The sequence below is a fragment of the Pristiophorus japonicus genome, chromosome 2, assembly GCF_044704955.1.
Source record: "Pristiophorus japonicus isolate sPriJap1 chromosome 2, sPriJap1.hap1, whole genome shotgun sequence".
Lineage (NCBI taxonomy): Eukaryota > Metazoa > Chordata > Chondrichthyes > Pristiophoridae > Pristiophorus > Pristiophorus japonicus.
The window spans coordinates 187,119,062-187,127,281 of NC_091978.1; the positions used below are offsets into that span (position 1 = coordinate 187,119,062).

General features: G+C 42.2%; 1 long non-coding RNA gene across 1 annotated transcript; it reads right to left on the reverse strand.

The window, feature by feature from the left end:
• Nucleotides 1-3,903: 3,903 nt before the first annotated feature.
• On the reverse strand, nucleotides 3,904-6,587 carry LOC139232877 (uncharacterized). Its single transcript, XR_011588090.1, has 2 exons — nucleotides 6,415-6,587; nucleotides 3,904-4,146 (listed from the first exon to the last, which is right to left on the reverse strand). It is a non-coding gene; the product is annotated as an uncharacterized lncRNA (long non-coding RNA).
• Nucleotides 6,588-8,220: the final 1,633 nt, after the last annotated feature.

Consider the following 8,220-nt stretch of genomic DNA (forward strand, 5'->3'; position numbering starts at 1 on the left):
ATCTCCAGAATCCAGGGAATTTTGGTCGCTTACTACCAAGGCATCCACTATCTCCGCAGCCACTTCTTTTAAGACCCTAAGATGCAAGCCATCAGGTCCAGGAGACCATTAGTTTGCCTAGTACTTTTTCTCTAGTGATAGTAATTGCTTTAAGTTTCCCCTCCCAATAGTCCTTTGATTATCAATTATTGGGGTGCTTTTAGTGTCTTCTATCGTGAAGACCGATACAAAATATTTGTTCAAAGTTTCTGCCATTTCCCTGTTCCCCATTATTAATTCCCCAGTCTCATCCTCTAAGGGACCTATATTTACTTTCTTCCTTTTTATATACCTGTAGAAGCTCTTACTTTCTGTTTTTATATTTCTTGCTAGTTTACTCTCATAAACTATCTTCTCTCTTTCTATTATTTTTTTACTCATCCTTTCTAAACATTTCCCAATCCTCTGGTATATCACTAATCTTTGCAACATTGTATGCCTTTGTTTTCAATTTGATACCATCCTTTACTTCCTTAATTAGGCACGGCTGGTTCATCCTTCTCTTCGAGTCTTTCTTTCACATTGGAATATATCTTTGCTGAGAGTTATGAAATATCTCCTTAAATGTTTGCTACTGCTTATCCAATGTCATACCCTTTAATCAATTTTTCCAGTCCACTTTAGCCAGCTCTACCTTCATACCTTTGTAATTGCCTTTATTTAAGTTCAGGACACTAATTTGAGACCGAGCTTTCTCACCCTCAAACTGAATTTGAAATTCTACCATCACTCTTGATCACTCTTCCCAAGATGATCCTTTACTATGAGCTCATTAATTAATCCAATCTCATTATACATTACCAGATCTAAAATAGTCTGCTCCCTGGTTCGTTCCACAATGTATTGTTCTAAGAAACCATCCCGAATACAGTCTATGAACTCTTCCTTGCAGTAGGAATAGGAAAACGCAGAAGAGGAAAATGCAGAAGAGGACGAGCCAGAAGAGGAGCAAGCAGAAGGAAGGATGCAATCCAGATAGCTCCTTTCTGGCCGGGATATCCGGGATGGAATCATCTGCTTGCGGTATGAGTGAACGCAACCCCAATTCCCCATTCAACATTAGTCCCACATCTTTTCATCCCTCTGTTATAGACTATTACAGCATCATTTTGGCCACAATGCCACAAAAAGCAAACAGTCCATCAAACTTTATCCTTCTATCCAGCCGATATTACATCAAAAATTCAACTAATCGCCCTTGTGCATTCCCTAAGTGACTGTCTTACGTGTGCCTTTGCCTATCCTCATGCTCCTATGTAGTGCTACCCCAGTGGCTGCAGCTGAATGCTACAATCATGTAAAGTAGCAGGCAGCACAAATTTTACATGCTGTCTGCAGTCTTCTGAAATGGCGAGGGTTGATATTGCATCGCATCGCCACCGAGCAACTTTTTTCAGGGGATACTGAATTTCTCGGCCCATCTCCCTTATCTTCTTTGCAATAGCCAATAGGGGTAAAATTAAATTTTATTGCCCGGCGATAAATGAGAGATAGCAAATTGACTGCCTATCTCACATCACGCCTGATATAATTTCTCATTAAAGATAATGGCAAAATTGGACAGGGTGTAAAACGGGCAGCCAAATCACTATTGACTGTTTTTCAAGATCAAGAAAATCTTTTTGGTGACCAACCAGAATGTGAAGAGGGAGATGATAAAACTCTGCTATGCAAGTGCCCCAGCAAAACACCACATAAATAAATTGAAATTCAGGTCTGCAAAAAAAAATGCCTCAAAAATCCATCAAGCTTTTATTGGATGCCGGAAGCATCTGAGGCAGGCGAAGGTTAGCAGGTTGGAAATTGGGCAGGACCAGGTTAGATTGGATCTCCACCCTGCTTGGCAATGCCCTGGGGTTTGTGGTGAAGGTGAGAGCCAAAACGTGCACCGCCACTCTCCCTCACCTGAAAAATGCACCAAACGAAATTCAGGTCAAAAAATTGATGCCCCGCCACGCAATGCCCCTAACAGCTTTTTCTGTTGGTGCAGGTTATCCAGAGTGTGTGCGGCCCAGCAATGCGACAGATCCTTCAAGGGGCGAGCCCACTACTGCGGCCACCATGTATTTATTTTTGCCAACTGACTTCCCGATCGGCCGGAAAGATAGTGCCCACGGGTTCGGCCGGGCCGCCAATGGGCAGCCTGGCACCCCGTCTTGGATGCCAGTCCACTGGCCCGGTCGAAACCGTCACTGGTGGCCCAGTGGCCGAAGATTTAAAATGACTAATTCTCTCTCCTTTAACGGAGGGAGAGAACGTGATGGCGCACACGTGCTGTGACGTCACCATTACTCGACTGTTGATTGACAACAGCGGAGTCCTGGTGCCAACCCAAATTCAGCCCCTCAGCCTGCCTTCCTGTCAATCTCTCGCCCTCACTATGAACGACTTCTGTTGGGAATTTGAACACATTTCAAAGTCATGAAAATCAATCATCTGGCTGCATCAGGGTCCCTGCGGTAAAAACAGGTAAAAACTCATAGCTGCGCCAGCTTTCTTGCGCTAGTGCATTTCGACCCTGATATGTTTTAAACTCATGCGGAAAAATTTGTGTTAACCAGTAAAATTGCCGGTATCAGCAGCAACTGGAAATGGGCACATCGCTAATGGTGCAAAATTCATCTGGGGTTTGGGGATTGTTGGTGTACAACTTAACTGTCGTGCAACATCATCCTGGTGCACTACTGGAGGCATACGACACAACGTTTGTGTGTATGTGCGATAGAAGCGAGGCTGTGGAGTTCGCAAGAAATTGTGGGCAATGAAGGGGCCTGAGAATTAAAGGGGCCACTGAAGCAAAACAAATTAAAATTAAGTGAAACAATGCAGTTTTCAGCCCTTCCTGCCATTTAAACAAATATTTAACATTAAAAAGAAGTCCCAAATGTGAATATTCAGCATTTAAAGCTGAATTCCCTTCCTAACCTCAAAAAATGGGCAAAATGCCTCAGCACTAACACAAATGGCTCAGCAAGCCAGAGAAGGGGCACCCAGATTCTCATATGCAGCACTCCAGCTTTGTACAAGGGGTCAACACTGCAAGACAGGCCCTCAACCCACAGGAGCCAGGAGATCCTCCAGAAAGAACGATGTGTGACCACATCACTGAGGCGATCACTGCCAGCAGTGTTGCCCCCATCACTTGGCTCCAGTGCCCAAAGAAGCTTTATGACCTCAGACCACTGGTCAAGGTCAGTGATTGCAGCTTCAAAAGCCATCTCCTACCAACTGCACCACTAGCCTCACACACTGTTCAATGCCGATTCCAGCCCCCAACTCCCACCTCACCCCCAATCACTCACCTACCAACAATCTGTAACAATCACAAGGCACACCTCACATTCCTAGCCTCACCTCACCTCCTTGGAGGAGATGGTGCAGGCCATTCTTGGCAGGAGCATGGCTGAGCTATTGGCCAGTGGCGGGGCTAAAAGAATACAAGATGCTGGTATCCCCATACATTATCTTCCTTCTGGCATGCACCTCATGCTTTCCTGCCCTCCGATCACCACAACCCCACCCTTGTGCCTTACTGATTTCACACACCCAATAAATGCAGCCTGCCCAGCCTGTGGTTGACCAAAAAGAGGGAGAGGAAAGTGCAGAAGAACAAGAAGAAGATTGATTTGAGACTCCCAGCCACTAGCTCCTCAAGGTCAACCAGCAAGGACATTTGCAGTGTCCCCCACTGAAAGTGAGCAGCCTTCCACCGGCCATGCTATAACCACTGGGGTAGCACTGCGTGACATCAGTAGCATAGGCAAAGGCACACACAAGACAGTCATTAAGAGAATGCATACAGGTGACGATTTCATTTCTTGATGTCACATTGAATGGATAGACATATGTAGGTGGATTTGAAGGTTTTGCATTGTGATGGCTTTTATTTCAGAATCATGGCCAAGAAGACGCTGTGATGGTCAGTAACAGATGGAAGGTAACGTGTGGGACAAATGTTGAAAAGGGAATTGGTGTTGTGGTCACTGGAACCGCAGGCAGATGATTCTATCTCAGATATCTCGGGATGCATCCTTCCATTGATTCCTCCTCTTCTGTTCCTTCCTCTTCTGTGTCTTCCTCTTCCATCTGCAAGTAGATGCTGTAAATCTGAAATGACAGCATAAAATGCTGTAAATATTCAGCAGATTAGGCAGCGTCTTGACCTGAGACGTGAACTCTGTTTTTCTCTCCACTAACGTTACGAGGCTTGAGAATCTTTGCAGCACTTTCTGTATTCTCAAATGCCTTAATTTACCATCTGAGCTCTTGAAAATGACCAGCAGCACTCCCTATACACTTAAGAAAAACTTTTCACATTGATTGCAGCAACGCACCACTTCAATAATTTTTTTTTTTAAATAGTCCAAATCCTTACATCCAAACTTACCTGAACGATGTGTGTGTCCCTTTAAGAGGTGCAGACATCGCCACTGTCAGCCTGTTTCTGGTGTGCTTTGGTCCCAGCATTGAATTCAGCGCTACGGTCGAAGTTCGAACTTGTGTCATAAAGTCAGCATTGCATGCCAATTTACGTCACAACACTGCCATTTTGTTGGAGATGGTGCTGCCAGTTAACGGTAGAGCAAAGGTAGGGACCAAACTGTGGCCGCTGCGGGAACTGCCAGCAGCTGGCTCTAAGGCCATAAATTTCTCATCCATGGGACTGAATACTAGTCTTGTGCAATAATCGATCATGCACTTAATAGTACATTTTGAAAAAAGTGCCACCACTAGCATAACATTATTTGTGCCACATATGTTGGTTTATCTGCATAAAATCAGTCATTTTTCAGGCCACTTGTGCAAATGCAGGAATAAATTTTCTAACATTACAATGCATGCCCCATCTCTTTCCTTCCTGTTTACCAGCACATTCAATTTCAGATCATTGAGTGCATCAAGCCTATTCTTTCAACAGATCTTATAAGAACATAATAAATGGGAGCAGGAGTAGGCCATATGGCCCTTCGAGCCTGCTCTGCCATTCAATAAGATCATGGCTGATCTTCGACCTCAACTCCACTTTCCTGCCTGATTCCCATTTCTCTTGATTCCTCTAGAGTCCAAAAATCTATCTATCTCAGCCTTGAATATATTCAATGACTCAGCATCCACAGCCATTTGGGGTAGAGAATTCCAAAGATTCACAACCTTCTGAGTGAAGAAATTCTTCCTCATCTCAGTCGTAAATGGCTGACCCCTTATCCTGAGACTATGCGCCCTAATTCTACACTCTCCAGCCAGGGGAAACAACCTCTCATCATCTACTCTGTCAATCTCTCTCGGTGTCTTATATGTTTCAATGAGATCACCTCTCATTCTTCTAAACTCCAGAAAGTATCGGCCCAATCTACTCACTCTCTCCTCATAGGACAACCCTCTCACCCCAGGGATCAATCTATTGTTGCATTGCCTCTAAGGCAAGTATGTGCTTCCTCAAATAACGAGACCAAAACTGAACCCAGTACCCCAGGTGTGATCTCACCAAATCCCTGTATATTTGTAGTAAGACATCTGTACTCTTGTACTCTTTGCTCCATTGTGCACTCTGTCCAGACTGTTTAGCTGCCTCCAAACTTGTTCTATTAAGGTTGATTTGAGTTCATAGAAACATAGAGTCTTGAGGTCTTAGAACATCTTTGATTTTCCAACTGTAAACAGGTCTCTGGTTTAGCAAAACCTTGTTTAATTGATACATTTCTGTTGTATTCACTTTATATCACAGGAAAGTAGGAGTAATACTTCCAGAGGACACTTAGGGGCAGATGGTAAGAGTTTTCATAACAGACCATCAACAACAATTTGTCCAGATTATTTTATTCGAGGCAGCCTTCTCTCTGATCATGTTATTCATTTTTTAATATTCCCACCATTGACCCCATTCGTTATCGAGACTGTTACTGTTAATCACGGTGTTATTCTAAAAATATAAATAGCCATTGGTACTTCAATGTTTCAAAACATTTGGATCTATGTAAATTCAGTAACCTTTTCCTTTGGTTTAATCCTTGATTCCATCTCACTTGTATACTTTACACATACTATTTTGCTCAACTTGGCTTCCTCAGGGTCAACATACTGATACTTGGTAACATTACATGCCTTGCTTGTGAAGCAATTGTAATTATTTTGAACAAAATACCTGGCTCTGACATAAAATATATCATGCATGATTAAGACCTAAGTTTGAACTTTGTCAGCTTAAATTCAATGTCACATCTTTGAATGTAAAATAAATCAGTTTAGTTGCTCAGAGATTCAAAGTAAACTACTGAAACCCTTCGCATGAACATGATATAATTACTAACAGTGGAATATTCCATTACTACAATAATAACAATATTTCTATTTGTAAAGAAAAATGTTGTGACTTACAATATCCTTGTTACTGATGAGTTCTAAGTTCTTCCTCTTCTGAATCAAATATTGATGCTCCTGTTTGTAATTAAATGAAACTTAAAGGGGTATTATCAGCTGCTGAATTGCCCCAAAAGTGTAACTGATATAAAGAGGGATACCTGAGAGACTTGTGTCTTTTTCTACCTTGTTGTCTGCTTTAGAACTTCCATTTGAGCAGCCTGGAAGCCCCACCCACCCTCATAAAATAAACAGATAATAATTTATTGTCCTAATTCATGTTCCATTGAAATGGAATGCACTGATGTCATGATGAAAAGTTCTCCACAAAATATCTATTTCCAGGCTACCTCCAACCAACAGTTCTAACGTAGAGTAGACCAGAGGAACAGGGTCACCGTTAAATGTATGTGCTTCCTGCATCAACTTTATGATTGTGTTCAACCTAATATGCTCCACTTTCATCTTTGTTACTTTATACCGTTCTACTGGTGATCACTGTACTATATTAAGTGAGAATTGTTCAATGTAAGCAGTGTTGTATTTTATCAGCTTCAGTAAGAACTAAATTCATCTATAGAGTTGTCATTCCAGTGTAGCTCTGTGTGTGTGTATATATAATATATATATTCAAATGCTACATTCTACACAAATAAGACAAGCCTACATGTAAAATTATAACCGAAAGAGTTAAAATCCATCATGCAGCAGCATTTATCTATGTTTATGTAAACATTGCTTCAATAACAGAAGTTATTCAAGCTCCAGTAAGTTCAACAGCAGATTGTATGCCAGTGGGAGTTCAGCTCTTTCTTGTAAGGAGTGTGCTAAGCAGAAGTTTTAATCTGACCACTACAAAAAAGTTTGTACATTTTATTTTTCACATTGTTCAGGCTTTCTGTTATGAAGTTCAAGGACACATCACAAAATTTAAATTGTATAGCATGCATTACTTGATTCTTCAGACATGTAGATTTTGACTTTGTGTGATAATGTAAAATGGGTGATTGTGAATTGATGGCCCGTTTTACATCTCTTCTGATTTTTATTTCCATTGCCTTCAAGCTGGTGGAGATATTTTTTTGAATGTGCAGATTGGGCTCTGATGATATCATTAGAGCTCGGCAGCTATTTTTACATAAGGCCTGAGTGGGGGAGCGTGGTGGCTTCCTCACCAGGCCAACCCAGTCGTGAACAAGAGCCAGGGGAGAAGAGACCCAATATGAACATAAGAACATAAGAAATAGAAGCAGGAGTAGGCCATACGGCCCCTAGAGCCTGCTCCACCATTCAATAAGATCATGGCTGATCTGATCATGGACTCAGCTCCACTTCCCCACCTGCACCCCATAACCCTTTAACCCCTTATTGTTTAAGAAACTGTCTATTTCTGTCTTAAATTTATTGAATGTCCCAGCTTTCACAGCTCTCTGAGGCAGCGAATTCCACAGATTTACTACCCTCTGAGAGAAGAAATTCCTCCTCATCTCAGTTTTAAATGGGCAGCCTCTTATTCTAAGATCATGCCCTCTAGTTCTAGTCTCCCCCATCAGTGGAAACATCCTCTCTGCATCCACCTTGTCAAGCCCCCTCATAATCTTATACATTTCGCTAAGATCACCTCTCATTCTGCTGAATTCCAATGAGTAGAGGCCCAACCTACTCAACCTTTCCTCATAAGTCAACCCCCTCATTCCCGGAATCAACCTAGTGAACCTTCTCTAACTGCCTCCAAAGCAAGTATATTCTTTCTTAAATATGGAAACCGAAACTGCACGCAGTATTCCAGGTGTGGCCTCACCAAAACGTTGTATAGCTGTAGCA